Consider the following 20,108-nt stretch of genomic DNA (forward strand, 5'->3'; position numbering starts at 1 on the left):
AGCTTTGGCTGTTGGGGTCTCTTTCAGGTTAGCTCCTGTGTTCCTTTGGCATTCTCCTAATTTTAAAAAACGAAAACAATAGAATCAACACAACCCAAACTTGGTTCTTTGGAAAGATGGATAAAATTGACAAGCCTGACAAAGAAAAAGAGGGAGAGTCTACAAATAACAAATACCAGAAATGAAAAGGAGGATATTATTCCAACCTCACAGAATTAAAAGGATTATAAGAGGACACTATGGACAGCTGTACACCAACAATTTAGATTAGGAAATGAAATGGATAAATTCCTAGAAACCAATGACCACCCACACTGACTCAAGAAGAGCTAGATCTCAACAGAGATCTAATAATAAGAGATTGCCTCAGTAATTAAAAACCTCTCAACCAAGGACAGCCCCGGCACTTTCACCTAAGTTATCTTCTTTGATCTATAGCCCTGAGGAAGGGAGGTGCCTCCTTCAGGGAGAAAACCAAGGCTGGTTGTGCCTAGACGGCTTCCCCGAGCCACAGTGGGAAGATGGCGGGAGTGGAGCCATACTGGACGCTCCAGATACCAGCTCAGGTGTTCTTTCCTCTGCATCAGAGGCACTCAAATTGGGCTCAGGGTTCTTCTCCACTCTTAAAAATTATTGAGGAGCCAACAACCTTTTGATTATGTGAATTATATCTATTGTTATTTATTGTATAAAAAAATAGAACTGAGAAATTAAAAAAAAAAGCCCAGAGCCAGATGGCTTCACTGGTGAATTTTACCAAATATACCAAGAAGAATTAATACCAGTCCTGATCAAACTCTTCCAAAAACACTGAAGGGGAGGGAACACTTCCTAATTCATTCTCTGTGGCTAACATTACTCTAATACCAAAGGAAGACAAAGACACCACAAGAAAAGAAACTTTCAGACCAATACATCTTATGAATATAGATAGAAAAATGCTCAGCAAAGGGGAGTGGGCGTAGCTCAAGTAGCTGAGCGCCTGCTTCCCATGTATGAGGTAAATGTTTCAATCCCCAGTATCTCCTAAAAACAAACAAACTAAATCCTCAACAAAATACTAGCTAAAAGAATCCAACGGCACATCAAAAAAAAATTACACACCATGATGAAGCAGAATTTATCCTAGGTATGCAAGTATGGTTCAGCATAAGAAAATAACTAATATAATATACAACACTAATAGAAAAAAAGGAAAAAGCATATGATCATCTCAACCGATGCAGAAAAGAAAGTTGACAAAATCTAGCACTGCTTCTTGATAAAAAAAAAATCTTAAGAATGGAAGGAAACTTCCTCAACATGATAAAGGGCATATATAAAAAACCCACTGCTAACATCATACTCAGCGGTGAAAGACTGAAATCTTTCCCTCTAGAATCAGGAACAAAACATTGATGTCCACTGTCAACACTGGTATTGAACACTGTGCTGGAAGTTCTAGTTGGGGCAATTAAGAAAGAAAAAGAAAATGTATCCAAATGGGAAAGGAAAAAGTGAAACTTTCCCTATTTTTATTATTTATTTATTTTTAAAGATTTATTTATTTATTTATTTCTCTCCCCTCCCCCCCACCCTGGTTGTCTGTTCTCTGTGTCTATTTGCTGTGTCTTCTTTGTCTACTTCTGTTGTTGTCAGTGGCACGGGAATCTGTGTTTCTTTTTGATGCTTCATCTTCTTGTGTCATTTCTCTGTGTGGGTGGCACCATTCTCTGTGTGGGCGCACTTTCTTTGGCGCTGGACAGCTCTCCTTACAGGGTGCACTCCTTGCGTGTGGGGCTCCCCTACGCGGGGGACACCCCTGCGTGGCACGGCACTCCTTGCGCACATCAGCACTGCGCATGGGCCAGCTCCACATGGGTCAAGGAGGCCCGGGGTTTGAACCACGGACCTCCCATGTGGCAGACGGATGACCTAACCACTGGGCAAGGTCCTTTTCCTATTTTTAGATGAAATGACCCTAAATACAGAAAATCCTGAAAAAATCCATAAGAAAGTTACTACAAATCGATGAATTCAGAAAAGTGGAAGATCAGTGTACAAAAATCAGTAGTATTTCTATATACCAGTAGTGAATAATCTAAAGAAGAAACAAGAAAATTTCCATTTGCAATAGCAACTATTAATAAAAGAATCAAATGTCTAGGAATAGATCTAAGTAAGATGATAAAGAACTTATAAATGGAAGACTACAAAACATCACTTCAAAAATATCAAAGACCTAAATAAATGGAAGGGAATTCCATGAATTGGAAGGCTAAATATTGTTAAGATGTCAATTTTACCCAAAGTAACTTACAGCTTTAATGCAAATCCTGATCAAAATTCCAACAGCCTTCTTTGCAAAAAATAGAAAAGTCAATCATAAATTTATCTGGAAGGGTAGGAAGCCCCAAATAGCCAAGAAAAAATCTGGAGGACTCACTTCTCAATTTTAAAACTGCTTACAAAAATACAGTAATCACAACAGTATGGTACTGGCACAAGGTCAGACAAACAGATCAATGGAATCAAATTCAGAGGGCAGAAGTAAACCCTCACATCTACGGCCAATGGACTTTTTTGACAAGGTGTCAAGTCCCCTCGATGAGAAAGAACAGTCTCTTCAACAAATGGTGCTAGGAAAACTGGATATTCATATGCAATGGAGTGAGGGTGGAGCACTATCTCATAGTAAATACAAAAATTAACTCAAAAGAGATCAAAGACCAAAATATAAGAACCAAAACTACAAAACTCCTAGAAGAAAAGAAAAGAAACTTGTGTTAGGTAATATTTTTTTCAGTCTTTACACCCAAAGCATAAGCAACAACAACAAAAATTATATAAATGGGACCTCATCAAAATAAAAAACTTTTGTGCAACAAAGGACTTCACCATGAAAGCTCAAAGAGAACCTAGAGAATGAGATAAAATATTATAAAACTATATGTAGAATAAGAGTTTAATATCCAGAATATATAAGAAATCCTACAACTCAACAACAAAAAGGCAATATATTAAAAATGGTCAAAAGACTTGAATAAACATTTCACCAAACAAAATATATAAATGGCCAAAAAGCACATGAAAAGATCTTCAACATCACTAGCCATTAGGGAAATGTAGATCAAAACTACAATGAGAGGGAAGCAGATCTGGCTCAATGGAGAGAGCGTCCGCCTACCACATGGGAGGTCCAGGGTTCAAACCCAGGGCCTCCTGACCCGTGTGGTGAGCTGGCCTACGCACAGTGCTGATGCATGTGTGCCATGCAGGGGTGTTCCCCTCGTAGGGGAGCCCCATGAACAAGGGGTGCTCCCTGTAAGGAGAGCTGCCCTGCATGAAGAAAGTGCAGCCTGCCCAGGTGTGGTGCTGCACACACGGAGAGCTGACGCAGCAAGATAATGCAACAAAAAGAGACACAGATTCTGGGTGCCACTGACAAGAATACAAGCAGACACAGAAGAACATACAGTGAATGGGCACAGAGATCAGACAACGGGGTGGGGGAGAGAAATAAATAAAATAAATAAAATCTTAAAAAAAAAGAAAACTACAATGAGATACCATTTCACACTCTCTGAATGGCTACTGTTTAAAGAAAATGGAAAATAACAAGTGTCGGCAGGATATGGCGCAAACAATTTTACACTCCCATTGTTGGTGGGAATGTAAAAAGGTGCAGCTGTGTGGCAGTTTGGCAGTCCCTCAGAAAGGTAAATATAAAATTACCACATCACCTAGCAACCCCATTTCTAGGTATATACCCAGAAGAATTGAAAACAGGGTCTCGAACAAATGCTTGCACGCCAGTGCTCACAGTGGCATTATTCCCAACTGCCAAAAGATGGAAGCAACTCAAGTGTCCATCAGCTGATGAATGGAGAAACAAAATGTGGTAGATAGATATGCAATGGACTATTATCCAGCCATAAAAAGGAATGAAGTTCTGATTCATGCAACAACATGGAAGAACCTTGAGGACATTATGCTAAGTGAAATAAGTGAGACGCAAAAAGATTAATATTTTATGGTCTCACTGATAGGAAAGAATTAGAATAAACAAACTCATAGAGTTAGAATCTAGAATATAGTTTATCAGGGGCTGGATTGGAAGTAGGGAAAGGGGAGTTAATGTTTAAATTGTACAAAATTTCTGTTTGAGTTGCTTGTAAACCTTTTGTAATAGATGGTGCGGATGTTATTGTTAGTGCAATTAACAGCACTAATTATGTATGTGGTTAAAAGGGGATTCTATTTCGTATGTATATGTTACTAGAATAAAAATTAAAAGATAGAACAGGGAAAGGACTTGGCCCAGTGGTTAGGGCATCCGTCTACCACATGGGAGGTCTGCGGTTTAAACCCCGGGTCTCCTTGACCCGTGTGGAGCTGGCCCATGCGCAGCGCTGATGCACGCAAGGAGTGCCCTGCCACGCAGGGGTGTCCCCTGGAGGGGAGCCCCACGCGCAAGGAGTGCGCCCCATAAGGAGAGCCGCCCAGTGCGAAGGAAAGTGCAGCCTGCCCAGGAATGGCACCACACATATGGAGAGCTGACACAATGAGATGACACAACAAAAAGAGACACAGAATCCCGTGCCCGCTGACAAAAGCAGAAGCAGACAAAGAAACAAGATGCAGCAAATAGACACAGAGAACAGACAACCGGGGTGGGGACGAGGAGAGAGAAATAAATAAATAAATCTTTAAAAAAAAAAAGATAAAACATAGGATTGTACAAAATTGTGAACCCTATTGTAAATGATGAGCTATAGTTATTAGAACACTTATAAAAATGTTCTTTCATGAATTGTAACAAAAGTACCCCACTAATGCAAGGTATTAATAGGATGGTTTATGGGAAAAAATACACTCTATTGTAAACTACGGACTATAGTTAATAGCACAATTATAATATTTTTCCATCAACTGTGACAAAGGTACTACACTAATGCAGTGGGTTTTTAAAAATTTATTTCTCTCCCTGCCTCCCCCCCAATTGTCTGCTCTCTGTGTCCATTCACTGTGTGTTCTTCTGTGTCTGCTTGTATTCTTGTCAGCAGCACCGGGAATCTGTGTCTCTTTTTGTTGCGTCATCTTTCTGCATCAGCTCTCCATGTGTGTGGCGCCACCCTGGTCAGGCTGCACTTTCTTTCACGCTGGGCAGCTCTCCTTATGGGGTACACTCCTTGCACATGGGCTCCCCTATGCGGGGGACACCCCTGCGTGGCATGGCACTCCTTGCATGCATCAGCACTGCACATGGGCCAGCTGCACACGGGTCAGGAGGCCCTGGGTTTGAACTCTGGACCTCCCATGTGGTAGGCGGATGCTCTAGTCCTTGAGCCAAATCCACTTTCCTTAATGCAGTGTTAAAAACGGGGATGGGGGTGTATGGGAACACTATTTTCGACATGATTTTTCTATAAATTCAAAACTTCTCTAATTAAAACTTAAAAAAAATTAAATAGGACAAAAATAGTGCTACTCCAGTAAACTCATGAATGATAAGAAATTCAAGACTTCAGCGAAGGAAGTAACTGCAGATGTGGTGAAAATAGCAAGAGAACTAGAATTAGAAGTGGAGCCTGAAGATGTAACGGATTTGCAGCAATCTCGTGCTCAAACTTGAACAGATGAGGTATTTTTGCTTCTTATGGACAAGCAAAGAAAGTCATTTCTTGAGATGAAATCAACTCCTGGTGAAGATGCTGAGACATTGTTGAAATGACAACAAAGGATTTAGAATATCACATAAACTTAGCTGATATAATAGCAACAGGGTTTGAGAGGATTCACCCCAATTTCAAAATAAGTCAGATAGCATTGCATGCTACAGAGAAATCTTTCATGAGAGGAAGAGTCCACCAATGCAGAAATTCCACTGTTGTCTTATTTTAAGAAATTGCCCCAGCCACCCCAACCTTGCGCACCCACACCCCTCGTTAAGCAGCTGCCAGTATCAAGGCAAGACCCTCCAACAGCAAAACGTTTTGACTCACAGAAGGCTCAGAGGATGTCTAGTGGTTTTCAGCAATAACGTATTTTTATTTTTTTTTTATTTTTTATTTTTTTAAAGATTTATTATTTAACTCCCCCCCCCCCCCCCGTTGTCTGTTCTCGGTGTCTATTTGCTGCGTCTTGTTTCTTTGTCCGCTTCTGTTGTCGTCAGCGGCACGGGAAGTGTGGGCGGCGCCATTCCTGGGCAGGCTGCACTTTCTTTTCACGCTGGGCGGCTCTCCTCACGGGCGCACTCCTTGCGCGTGGGGCTCCCCCACGCGGGGGACACCCTGCGTGGCACGGCACTCCTTGCGCGCATCAGCACTGCGCATGGCCAGCTCCACACGGGTCAAGGAGGCCCGGGGTTTGAACCGCAGACCTCCCATATGGTAGACGGACGCCCTACCCACTGGGCCAAAGTCCGCCTCCCTAACGTATTTTTAATTAAGATGTGTACATTGTTTTTTAGATCTAATGCTATTGCTCACTTGACTACAGTTTAGTGTTAACATAACTTTCTTTTTTTTTTTTTAATTGACTTTGTAATAATATTACATTAAAAATATATATGTGAGGTCCCATTCAACCCCACCCCTCCACCCCCCCTCTCCCCCCCCCAACAACACTCGTTCCCATCATCATGACACATCCATTGGATTTGGTAAGTACATCTTTGGGCACCTCTGCACCTCATATACATTGGTTCACATCATGGCCCATACTCTCCTCCATTCCATCCAGTGGGCCCTGTGAGGATTTACAATGTCCGGTGATTGCCTCTGAAGTACCATCCAGGGCAGCTCCATGTCCCAAAGACGCCTCCACCTCTCATCTCTTCCTGCCTTTCCCCATACCCCTCGTCCACCATGTCCACTTTTCCCAATCCAATGTCACCTCTTCTATGTGGACATTGGATTGGTTGTGTCCATTGCACCTCTATGTCAAGAGGAGGCTCAGATTCCACATGGATGCTGGATGCAATCCTCCCATTTTCAGTTGTAATCACTCTAGGCTCCATGGTGTGGTGGTTGTCCTTCTTCAACTCCATCTTAGCTGAGTGTGGTAAGTACAATAAATCAGATTGTAGGTGCTGGAGTCTGTTGAGGCTCAGGACCTGGCTATCACATTGTCAGTCCAGAGATTCAAATCCCCTAAATATATCTTAAACCCCAACATTAACTGCACCTCCAGCACATTAGCATGAAAGTCTTATGAAGGGAGATCCCATCTGAGTCCAGATTCATCACACATAAACACCATTTCCAAAGAGGGGCCATCTGCCCTGGTAGTTAACCCCATCGGCCATGGCCATAACTCCCATGGGTCTCTTTAGCCCTCAAAGGAACCAATATCTGGGGGTTGTATCTGCTTTATCTGTCTCTCTGACTCTGCTCAGTTGTGCATGAGGGCAATCCTTCTGCCAGCCTCCAGACTCTTTTTTAGAAACTCGTAGCCATATAAACTCATTTCTCCTTTCCATTTCCCCCTTACTTTAGGTCAAACAGCATTTTAAAGTCATGGTATTTTATGTAGACATGGATATTCTGAACATAACTTTCATATGCACCGGAAAACCAAAAAATTACTGTGACTTGCTTGACTATATTTGCTTTATTGCGGTGGTCTGGAATCAAATCCAGCACATCCCAGGTATCCCTGTAAATCGTTTCTAAGTAGCAAGGTCATGTTGCTCACCCAGTAGCTCCATCTCAGAATCTCTTTCCCTGGAAGCAACCGTCTCAAGCAGCGCCCAGCACATCTCAAGGGCAAAGACTCTCAGCTCAGTAGCAGCCTGCTCTCCTCTAGTGTCTTGTGGAAGTTAGAAGAACCAGGCGGCTCACACAGGGAAGCTAAGGGGAAGTGCATTTGCTTTCTCCTGGCGCGCTCTACTCAAGACTGTTCTGCGGAAAGATAGGGAAGTGTCGATTTGTTTGCATGTGAGGAACCATTTCAAGGGAAAGAGACTCCAAGCTGCTGATACTAAACAGTAGCCGGGGATCCCCAAACTGTAGGTATCAGAGAAACAATGTGAGGAGGGGAAGCTGCACAAACACAAGACAAGGAAACAAATCATCCAAGGCAGCAGGAGACTGGACCACAGCAGAGGAAGAAGGGAGCGTCACCGGAGCTCAGGACACGGAGGAGAAGAGACAGGCCCAGCGAGCGACAGCCACGGGGAGCGGACGGCCAGGGGAGGCAAGTGCAGCTCAGCAGATCACAGGAAACAGCCCCGGCACTGCCCCTTGTCTTAGAATCACCCACACAACGGTCAGAATCCTCAGTGATTTTCTACACTGGGAGAGAGAGAGAGAGGGAGGGAGGGAAGGAAGGAAGAAAGGAAAGAGATATGACAAATGCAATACATGATACTGGATGGGATCTAAGAATGAGGGAGAAAAGGCTCAAAAGGGCATTATTGGGACACAGGAAAAACTGCAGTATAAACTTTATATCAATATTAAATTTCTTGAATTTGACACTGCACTTAAGTTGATTTATAAGTGAATGTTCTTGTTCATAGGAAATACATGGAAGTATGTGTTCAAGAAGTATGTTCAGAAAATAGATTATATAGAGATAATTACATAGAGGACAGATAGATGATTATATGGCAAACGTGACAAAATGTTAAAATTGGTGGGTCTGGGTATCTCAGGGCTGGGGGTATGTTGGAGTTTTCTGTTTGGGTTTTGTATTATTTTTGCAACTGTAAGCTTGAAATTGTTTCGAAATAAAAAGTTAAAAAATCTTGGTGACGAGTCCGAGGTCCGTAAGGGCACCGTGCTTGAAGGGACGACTGCACCTGCCCCGGAAAGCCTCAGGGAGCCCTCAGGCTGCGCAGCCACGTGAGTCGCATGCAGTTCCTCCACCCCCACGGCGCAGCTGCTCCAGGGGGCTCAGACCACCTGGCAAGGGCGATGCCAGAGGTTCTCTCGCCCCCACCGTCCTCCGTTTGTCCCCAGGGAACCTGTTCGTATCACCTTTTGGGATGTCCCAAGGAGAGGTGACCGCCTAAAGCTGCTGTCACAAAATGCCACACCCGTGGCTGAAACAGTGGAAACGTGGCCCCGGCGCTGGAGCCTGGCAGCGGGGCCAGCGTGGGTGGCACCAGACCCCCTCCGCAGCCCCTGCCCGGCCTCCCCCGCGGTGCCCGGGGCTCCGCACCCCTGGCGCCCTTGGCTGGCCGTGGCAGCGCTTCCGGCCCTGCCTCCTGCGCGGGTGTCCCACGAGGGCCGCGTGTCGGCTCAAGGGCGCCCGGCCCAGCGGCCGCGTCCTCACCACGTCCCCCGACAGCCCGGCTTGCAGACAGGGCCCGCGCGGCAGAGCTTTTGGGGTCACGATTCAACCCACAAGAGGGGCGTGGAGTACAACTCGGGGAGAGGTGTCGGGGTGCCTTTCCTCAGTGTTTCCAGGCATTTTGCCACAATGTTGGAAATCATTTGCTTTCCACATCTAAGCTCTGCATGGCCGGCAACGGCACGGGTTCCTTGCCACACTGGTCTCTAATCTCAGGATTCCCTGGCTTAGCCACTCACCTCTGAAGATTTATCTGGCTGCTGATAATCCCTAGCTGGAGAGCACTCGACAGTCCTAACCGCGTACTCACATACATCAAATAAAGGATGTTCCCAGAAACGCTTTCAGGACGGTAGGGCCAAGTATGATTTTTTTTTCATTCTGCAAAATGAAACCCAGAAGTGAATTTAAAAATTCATCAGGGTCTCACGACCCAGCCCCGGCAGGGACCAGACACAGGTTTGGGTCCCCGTCCATTCGATGTCCTCTTGGGCGTAACCACTGGGGGGCAGAACCTCGTGCCTCACGATCTTCCCTTTGACTTCAAGTCTTTCTTGCTTTTAATGGAAGCACCCTCACGCCCGAGTGCCCCCTGGACCGCCGTCCTTCACGCCTATCCTGGGAATCTTCTAGGAGGTACCGGGGATTGAACCTGGGACCTCGTGCCCGCGAAAGCCGGCTGGCAGCCACGGAGCTCCACCCTCTCCTGCTGCATTCAGCATTTTTATTTTCCCGTTTGTTTAATATTTTTTAATTTGAATATGCACAGTTAGATATTGTTTTGAAGGTTTCAGAATCGTTTGTATTATTCTGCAGTTTGCTCTCTTCTTTCCACGATGGTTGTACATTAGGCTGACACTGTCTCACTTCTTTCAACAACCAGAAAGACTCACTGGAAGTCCAAGCCTCCTCTTTTCACTCCTCTTCCTCGGGACTGAGCATCAGAATTTGGCGCCAGATGGACTCGCAGCCCCTTCCGTGCTTCCAGTGGCCGACCTCCTGCTACGTAACAGCCTCTGCTAATTTCCATCGGGTGTTGATCCCGAGTGACTGTATTAATAGACTGTTGATATAGTAATTTCAATGCCATCTTCATAATTAGTTCTCAGGGGAAGCTGTTATAATCACGATCCTTCTCAGCAGGAAGGAGTCTAGAGAAAACTCTGGGAACAGAGCTTTTTGAAACTACATGAGGCAGGAAATTTGAAGGGGGCCTGACTAATCCCTACGTGAGCAAACCACTGAGACTACACAAATAAAAGTTGTGTTGGGTGTGTCGGGAAAGCACGTGCGGGGGTATCACCTCCTTGAAATATTCCAGGAAAATAAATAATCGCCTCAATATCCATTTTATGGAAACCACTAGCGGCATAACGATGGATAAAATGGGAAATGTTGAGACCCCGGGATAGACGGGAGAGCTGCTCCGAGCCTGAGCTCGCGGCTCCTGCAACGCCCCACACTGTACCGTTATTCCCACGCCAGTCCCCTCCTGGAACTGCAGTAAGACCTTGTCATGAGCTGGCATGTATCTGATGTTCCATTTGTTAAATTAGCTGCTTAGTGAATGAAGAAAATGAGTGACAGTGAAGTCCCATTGGCATGTAAAAATCTCCTAGAGGTTGGCTGTGGGTAAAAAGAAAAAAGAATTGCATCCATCAACCAAAACTGCTACAGTCAGCTCAACTGTGACAGCGACAGAGAGGAAGAAGCTAAGGCACCTCTGTGGAATGATGAGGCTAAGTCCATTCATTTAGCAAAAGCCAACTGAGAGAGAGAAAAAACAGAAAACCAGCGGAGAGCCAAGCCCAGGACCAGGATCCGAGGAGGAATCGAAGGAGTTACAGAGAAGGAAGGAAGGCTACAGCTCTGGGACGCCGACCCGCTCCTCTGTGTTGGATTAAATCTTCACCCCGTGGAGAAGTGGGTACAACCTCTGTTTCACTCACAAAGATGCCAAGTCTCAGCAAGGCTGGTTAACATGCCACTACACTCAGCTGATCACTAGGAGACCCAAGACTCAAACCCAGTTATCTAACCCACATGCCCACGGACTTTCCACAGCACCGTCTCCAAGACAAGGAATGGTCCTCAACTTTGAGGAGCTTATGGTTTAACAGGGGAGAGAATTTGGGTTTAATAAAACCAGGCTGGGTTGCTAGAAAATAAACAAAGATATTGAGCTTTCAGTACTCCTTGCAACCAGGTAATGGTTAGCCTGTTAAACTTTCTTTTTTTTTTTAAGATTTATTTTTATCTTATTTCTCTCCCCCTCCCCCCACCCCCGTTGTCTCCTCTCTTGTGTCCATTTGCTGTGTGCTCTTCTTTGTCTGCTTGCATGCTCGGTGGCACCTGGAATCTGTGTTTCTTTTTGTTGTGTCAACTTGCTGCGTCAGCTCTCCGTGTGTGCAGCGCCACTTCTGGGCAGGCTGCACTTTTCTTGCGCGAGGCAGCTCTCCTTGCAGGCCACACTCCTTGCACGTGGGACTCCCCTATGCGGGGGACACCCCTGTGTGGCACGGCACTCCTTGTGCACATCAGCACTGTGCATAGGCCAGCTCACCACACGAAGCCCGTTAAACTTTACTGCCTGTTTTTTCTACAGTCTGGAAACGTGCCACTTTGGTGTTTTCATTTATTCTATTTCCTCTACACGAGATGCTTTGTTTCATTAACTCTCTCTGAAAACATATGTTGGAGGTTTGTCATGAGATTTTCATTTCTTCAATTACCCAGAATCTGAGCCTCCTTCCAATATTTGGAGCATTTCCAGTTTTCTGGGTTTTACGAGAGACAGAACCCACCTCCCACCACAGACGCCAGCTGGGTGCCTTCTCAGCCGTCCTTGCAGAGAGAGCACAGCCAGCGGCCCAGGGCCGATCAGACACTCTCTCCCGAGACTTTGAAATGGATGAGTGAGGCCAAGGAGCAGGGACCACGACGATCCTCTCAGAAATGGCGAGACGGGGGTCCTAGAGCCAGACGGGTGTCCTAGAGCCAGGCGGGGGTCCTAGAGCCAGGTGGGGGGTCCTAGAGCCAGGTGGGTGTCCTAGAGCCAGACGGGTGTCCTAGAGCCAGGCGGGGGGTCCTAGAGTCAGATGGGGGTCCTAGAGTCAGGCGGGGGTCCTAGAGCCAGACGGGTGTTCTAGAGCCAGGCGGGGGGTCATAGAGTCAGACGGGGGTCCTAGAGCCAGACAGGGGTCCTAGGGTCAGATGGGTGTCCTAGAGCCAGACGGGTGTCCTAGAGCCAGGCGGGGTGTCCTAGAGCCAGGCGGGGGTCCTAGAGTCAGGCGGGGGTCCTAGAGTCAGGTGGGGGGTCCTAGAGCCAGACTGGTGGCACAGCCAGGGGTCCGGTGCTATGGAAGAGAGTCCAGTGCTCAGGAGGGCAGCAGGGACATCCTTCCTAGGCCAGCTCTGTACAGTCTTTCTTTTCTTTTTTTAGGTATTGGGGCCTGGGATTGAATGGGATTGAACCCTGGACCTTGGATGTGGGAAGCCAGTGCTCAACCACTGAGCCACATCAGCTACCTGAGTTGGGTTTTACATTCGTTTGTAGTTTTTTTTTCTTTTCTTTAGGAGGCGCTGGAACCTGAACCCAGGACCTCCCGTGTGGGAGGTGGGCACCCAACTGCTTGAGCCACATCTACTCCCTGAACTGAGGTTTTATCCCTCGGCCCTGGCTTGGCGGCCTCTAAACCCAGGTATCTACGCTTCTACCACGTAGCTGGGACCCTCAAACCAGCTAGGTAATGTAATTTCTCATAAATAATGTAATTTAGAGAGCAAAATATGACCTAAAACATATAAAGATAATAATGCTTACAAGTAAAACTTTTGACAATTCAGTTAAATTCCACTTTCTGCCTCCCAGAGAGATAAGCAGAACACTGAAATTGGTATTATCATTTCCATGCATCTTTAATACTTTACTATGTATGTATGTAACCTAAGCAAGAGGAAATCGTTTTTTACATTCTTCAACTTTATATGAATGATGTCATACTATATATATCCTTCTGCAGCTGGCTTTTTGTCAATCAACATAATGATTATGGGATTCTTCCAGAATGTTATACGTAGCTATTAGTTCACATGTTTTTACTGCTGTGGTAGTGTGGAATTCCACGGTATGAATGTACCACATTTACACATTCCCTTCTTGGCAGACGTTTAAGTTGTTTCTGATTTATGCTCGTATAGGTGATAGTTCTCCGCACCTTCTTGCACATGCCTCCTGGACTTAACATGCACGAGTTCCTACAGGGTTATTCTTAGGAGTGGAATTGCTAGGTCTGATCATACGAGCCTTTCCAAATTTATTAGAATTTGCCAAATAGTTCTCCAAAGTGGTTGCATATTCTATCATTTTAACAAGCGCCTTCTGCTTAGACCAGCTGAAGTACGTTTCAATTACCCGTAACTGAGAACGCAGGCTGATGTTGGGAGACGATTCTCCGCTGATCGCTCACGTCTGCGTGTCTCAGGAGAGACACCTGCTCGAGGACGTCTGTCAGCGAACGGCCTTAGAAAGCCGAGACGGGCTTCCAGGGAGCAGGCAGCACAGGCTGTTGACTGCCCAGGAGCATCCACGTGATGCCTCCTTCCAGAGCAGAGCCAGGCAAGCTGACCCCGTCATGACAGGTTCCGACTCCCGCCGCCTGGGCTCCTCTCCTGAAATGCACCCGCTGCCCACCAGATGCCCTCCCGCCCCTGGGCACCACCTGCGCCCAGCTGTCACGGCCGGCCCGCTCAGAGTCCAGGGTCGCACGCGCAAACGCACCTTCTCAGGGGCTGGTGACCAAACGCTAAAAACTATCACTTAATTCACCAAATTTAATATTCTTAATAAAAGGCGATAAGGAGGGCACAGGATATGTGCAAATTACCACTTTCAGAAACGGGGAGAAGGGAAAGCGCAGGGCGGCTCTGGCAAGAGGAAGCAGAGGAGGCCTGTTTGGCCGCAGTCCCGGCTCTGCTCCTCTCCGGCCTCTCGTGGGCACGTCCCGCCCGTCGGCTCCCACAGCCCACCTGAGTGGGCACTGAGGAGATGACCTTCTGGGAGCTTTCACAGGCTGTGTTTCATTGGTACAAGTTTGGGGGCCCCAGGATTGCGCTGGGTTTGTGGTTCCCAAATTGCGAGCCAAGGTGCTCCAGTTGCCGCAGAAAACTCATGGATGTGCCACAGGATGTTTTAAATTTTCTAGGTAAATTTAGCGACATCTGTCAGGCACGGTGAGAACTGCTACTACTAAGTTCTTTGGACCCAGCTACTTAACAAATGAAACTGTTAGGTATTTCTTTTGGCCTCAGGCACCAGGAATAAATAACCGAGGGAACAAATGTGGCTCAAGTGGTTGGGCACCTGCCTCCCACATGGGAGGAACCAGGTTTGGTTCCCGGTGCCTCCTAAAGAAAATAAAACAGACAGCAAGCAAAAATAATGAGCAGAAAATGAGTGCAAACAGACGCGGGAGCCATCTCGGGGAAAAAAAGAATAAATTAGTGAGACACATGCACTGAGAATGTTCGGACACCTCTTCCAGGAGTTCAATCATCATAGGCTATTGCCAATTAGTCTGGGGTTTGTTTTTTGTCTTGACTTTCGGTGGCATACAATTCTTCTGAAAACTTAGTAGAACACTTAAATACTATTTTAAACTTGTTTTTCTTTTTAGTTTTGTTCCGAGAGTCAATAAAATGCCCAGACCTTAGGTGTTCAGTCCAATTAGTTTTGGCAGTTGCATACACCTGTGTAACCACCCCCAAAATGCAATCTAAGCATTCCCCTGACCCCAGAGGGTTCTCTCACGTCCCTTTCCAGTCACCCCTAACCCCTGAACACACGTTCTGATTTACACCAGTATGAATTAGTTGAGCCTGTTCTTAAACTTCATAAAAACGGAATTATACAATATGTACTTCTTTGTGTCCAGCTTCTTTTGTTCAACATAATGTCTATGAGATTCATCCATGTTGTTCTATGTTTCAGTATTACCTTTTATTATTGTAGAATGGTATAATGTGAATATACAGCATTTTGCTTATCGATTCTATGGAAGGACATTTGGGTTGTTTCTAGTTTTTTATAATTATGAATAAGGCTACTCACGTTCTTTCTTGTGGAACTCTTTCTGTGGATATTAGAAACTCATTCATCAGACTGGAAGAATCAAAAACTTTGATGACACATTGTTCCGGCAAGGTCATGTAAGCAAGGGCTCTCATGTATTGCTGATGGGAGCACAAACTGCAGCTACTCCATGGAGGACAATTCGGCTAAATATATTGCTCATATGTACATGAGTAATGTGGTGATATATATATCCATTTGGCTATATATATATATATATAAATTACTCATGCAATGTCTTTTGACTAATTCCACTTCTAGGAATTTATCATACAAATGTATTCATATAAATAAAATGAATGTCTACAAGATTATTCAATGCAGCTGTGTTTATAAAGCACAGACTTGGAAGCCACCTAACTGACAATCAGTAAGGGTTGGTTAAATAAAGTATGGTACATCCATACAAAGATATCTATAGTGTTATAAAAAAGAGCGAGAGGGAAGTGGATGTGGCTCAAGGGATAGAGTGTCCGCCTACCCTACAGGAGGTCCAAGGGTTTGAAACCTTGGGCCTCCTGGCTCCTGTGATGAGCTGGCCCACAGGCAGTGCTGCTGCACACAACAAGTGCTGACCCACGCAGGGAGGCCCCCGTGTAAGGGTGCCCCCCACACAAGGGGTGGCCTCTGTGCAAGGAGAGCCGGCCCGCGTGAAAACTGCTGCCCACCCAGGAGTGGTGCTGCACACACGAAGAGCTGACGCAGCAAGATGACGCAACAAAGAGAGACACAGATCCCCAGTGCCGCCTGATGAGAACACAAGCGGACACAGAAGAACACACAGCAAACAGACACAGAGAGCAGACAACGGGGGCGGGGGTGGTGGTGAGAGAAATAAATAAAAATAAATAAATCTTAAAAAAAAAAGAGAAAGCTTTTAATCTAGATCTCTAAGAAACATTTACATTTTTAAACAATGTGCAGAATACGATATGTAGGATAGTGTCATCTGTGTCAAAAGGAGGGGGAAGGTAAACGTCTAGTTTGCTGAAAGCTGCTGAGAGCAAGATACCAGCAGTGGGCTGGCTTTTGTAAAGGAGGCTTATTGGGTCGCAAGCTCGCAGTTCAGAGGCCGTGAAAATGTCCCAGTTACGGCATCAGGAGGGAGCCGAGAGCAACCACACCTGGGGCGGAGGAGAGCCTCGCCGTGTGGAGAGGAGAGGGGAGCGCCGGCCGCCGGGCTCTGGCGGAGAGCGTCGTCTGACGGTGCCTCGGTGTGGACACTTTCACGGCCTCACAACTGTGAGTTTCTAAGCAAATAACTCCACATTGTAGAATCCAAACCCATTTCCGGTATCTTGCATTTTGGCAGCCTCACAGGCTAAAACATGCCCCGAAGTGGTAAGGATGAGTCCAGGAGACACAGCCTTTCCCTCAATTTCAGTGATTTCAGTGAGGAAAGCACGCCTGCCTTTTGTCCGTCGCGGTGTGTGTCTTGGTTTGCTAGAGGCGGCCAGTGCAGGATTCCCGGGGACGCGTTGGCTTTTATCCAGGGGCTTTGTCTGGGGTGAGGCTTGCGGTCCTGAGGCCGTCGTGTCCGGGACGCTCTCACCGAGCCCGGCTGCTGGCAGGTCCCACCTCCTGCCGCATGGTGAGGCCAGACGGCGGCTGGTCCCTGCCGCTCTCACAGTCCTCCCTTGCACACGACTGGCCCAGGTGGTGGCCTTTTTTCTTTGTGTGTTTCTGCTTCCAGTTCTTAGTTTATGTAAGACCCCAGCAAGAGGGCAGAGACCCCACGTGTGCCACACTTCACCGACGTAGTTCAGTCAAAAGCCATCTAAGGGGAGTGGATGTGATCCCATGGTTGAGCACCTGCTTCCCACGTGGGAGGTGCCAGGTTGGGTTCCTAGGGCCTCCTGAAAAAAAGAACAAGTTAGGGGAGCCGATGTGGCTCAGTGGTTGAACTCCGGCTTCCCACATATGAGGTCCCAGGTTTAATTCCCAGCCTCCAGTACCTCAAAAAAAAACAATCTAATCTAGTGAACTACTCAGGGTCCCTTAGCTGAGTCTAATCAAAAGGCCCATCTACGGGAAACGGACTTTGGCCCAGTGGTTAGGGCGTCCGTCTACCACACGGGAGGTCCCCGGTTCAAACCCCGGGCCTCCTTGACCCGTGTGGAGCTGGCCATGTGCAGCGCTGATGCGCGCAAGGAGTGCCGTGCCACGCAAGGGTGTCCCCCGCGTGGGGGAGCCCCACGCGCAAGGAGTGCGCCCGTGAGGAAAGCCGCCCAGCGTGAAAAGAGCAGCCTGCCCAGGAATGGTGCCGCCCACACTTCCCATGCCGCTGACGACAACAGAAGCGGACAAAGAAACAAGACAACAAGACGCAGCAAATAGACACCGAGAACAGACAACCGGGGGAGGGGGGGAAATTAAATAAATAAATAAATCTTTAAAAAAAAAAAAAAGGCCCATCTACGCTGCATTCACAGGCACAGGGATGGCTTAGCTTCAGAACATAATGTTCTGGAGGCCACAAAAGACGAACCAGAAGAGTGTGTTTGAATTTTAAATTGTTTTTTAAAGCTTTTAGTTACTAAGGAAAGTTCTTTAAAAATAGCAGGGAGACGTGGTTTGGCGACTGCTCGTGGGGGAAGGCCAGCAAGCCACGGGGTGCACAGACCTACCCAGCCCGTAGCTGCTGTCCAGGTGTGAGGATGAAATGTAACTCGACTCCCCTAAACCGCAACTCGCTTCTGCTTGGAGCCCCGCTTCACCATTGGAGTAAACGTAACTGCAGTTGTTCCCGGGCCCCCTACCTCTTTCCACGATGAGTCGCCCTGTCCATCTGGTGCCATAAGGCTCACCTGGCCGCGGTCGCCGTGGGGTGGCCGGGGTGGTCTCTGCCCAGCCTCTCTGAGTCGACGCCCCCACCGCTCCTCCAGCACCAGGACACCGCCGCCGGGTCCCGGAAACCCCACGGCCCGTCGCAGGCCCCGCCGCCTGAAGCCTGAAGGGACTCCGCATGCCACCACGTCTTGCCGGGGCCTTGCCGGCGCCCTGGAGCTCTCCCTGGGAAGGGGCCGGGGCGGCTGCCCGTGCCTCCACTTCTCCTTCCAGGCGTGGGTGGGTGTCTGTTGCTCTGTCCCTTGGTGTTAGGTGTGGCTGGTGACTTGCTCTGGCTGAGGACGTGTGATGAGCGGCACCGCCTGCAGAAGTTTCAGGGCCAGCGTGCCGTTATACTCCTCTGGTCCCCGTGTTGGTGAATAGAGATGCTTCAGACAGCAGCTGCTCCGTCAGCCCGGGCCTGAGACTGTGGCGACGTGGGATGGAGCCCCCAGCCTGGGCCCAAGTAGGGAGACGGGGGTGCAGGAACCCCAATCTACATGCAGTGGATGTTCATGTCAGAGAGGAATTAACCTTACTTGGTAAAGCTGAAAAAAAGGCACCGGGCAGTGGTCTCTCCTGAAGTCCGGCTGTCGGCGACCTTGGCTCCCCCTCACATGGAAAGGCACACGGGGGCACCCTCTGGCCTCCCGCCTCTCCTCCAGCGTCCCGCTTCCAGCTTCCGGCTTCCCCGGCTTCCCCTTTCAGGCTCCATTGATTTCAGCTCTTTGCTCCCGTGGCTCCAGCCACAGGATTAAGGCCCACGCCAGGCCACGCCCTGAGGAGTGACCTAATCAAAAGGACGGTCACCTGTGAGGGGTTCGCACCTTCCAAAACGGAGCAGCCCGAGGGCCATGGTTTTCTGGGGTCCATCCAGCATCAAACTGTCACAGGACAGATCTCTGGAAGTACAAGCAACTAAGAGCCAAGGCTGCCTGCGGGAACGGAGCTGGGTGGCCGGGCCATGGGTGGGAGCAAGGTTCCACCGTGTGTCCATTGTTTTACATTTAGGTCATATGAACACAGTAACTATTTAAGTTTTTAAATTAAAACTTGGTGAGCGCCTTGGCATGTACATTGAATTGTATCATTTGTGAGTTATTTCTTAGTAAAGCTGTTTTTAAAAAACTTGCTAGGTTTTCAATTTATTTGCTTCTGATGAATTCCACAGCCAGTTTCCACAAAGACTCTAAGTACAATCTTTAACCTGAAAATTCATGTCTGTTACATTCTACTCTGCCTTCGACCCATTCCCCTAGCCCAGTGGCTCTTGAGCTCTGTCCCCAGGCAGGAGGCCGCGGCCTGCCCTGGGGACTTGTTTGAAATGTAGCATGTTGACGACAGCTGCTGCAACCCCTGTGGCAAGGCTCAGGGAGGGGGGCGGTGCTCAGCAGGCCTTCGGGCGGTTCTCACGCTCGCTGAGGCTCTGGATTCCAAATCTTCTCCGTTCTGGAAGCACGTCCTTAGCGAGGCCACCGACCCCTGGTTCCTGGAATGCATTTGGGGCCTGTATCAATAAGGACATGAGTTCAGCTGCTGGTAACTGAGACCAACACTTTTTGCTATTTTCATCAGTGGGTCGGCTTAAACAATGGGAATTTATTGGCTCACAGTTTTGAGGCCAGGAAAATGTCCAAATCAGGGCATCACGAAGGCGACGCTTTCTCCCCAAAGATCGGCTGCCGTGGTGCTTGACGCCTCCGTCACGTGGCAGGGCATGTGGCCGCATCCGCCCGTCCCTCCTTTCTCTTCCAGGTTTCACTGATATCAGCTTCTTGCTTCCATGGTTTTCTCTCCCTTTGTCTCAATTCATTCTGTTTATAAAGGACTCCAGTAACAGGCTCAAGACCCGTCCTGGCTGAGGGGGGCACAC

Source organism: Dasypus novemcinctus, chromosome 25 (genome assembly GCF_030445035.2).
Source record: "Dasypus novemcinctus isolate mDasNov1 chromosome 25, mDasNov1.1.hap2, whole genome shotgun sequence".
Taxonomy (NCBI): Eukaryota; Metazoa; Chordata; class Mammalia; order Cingulata; family Dasypodidae; genus Dasypus; species Dasypus novemcinctus.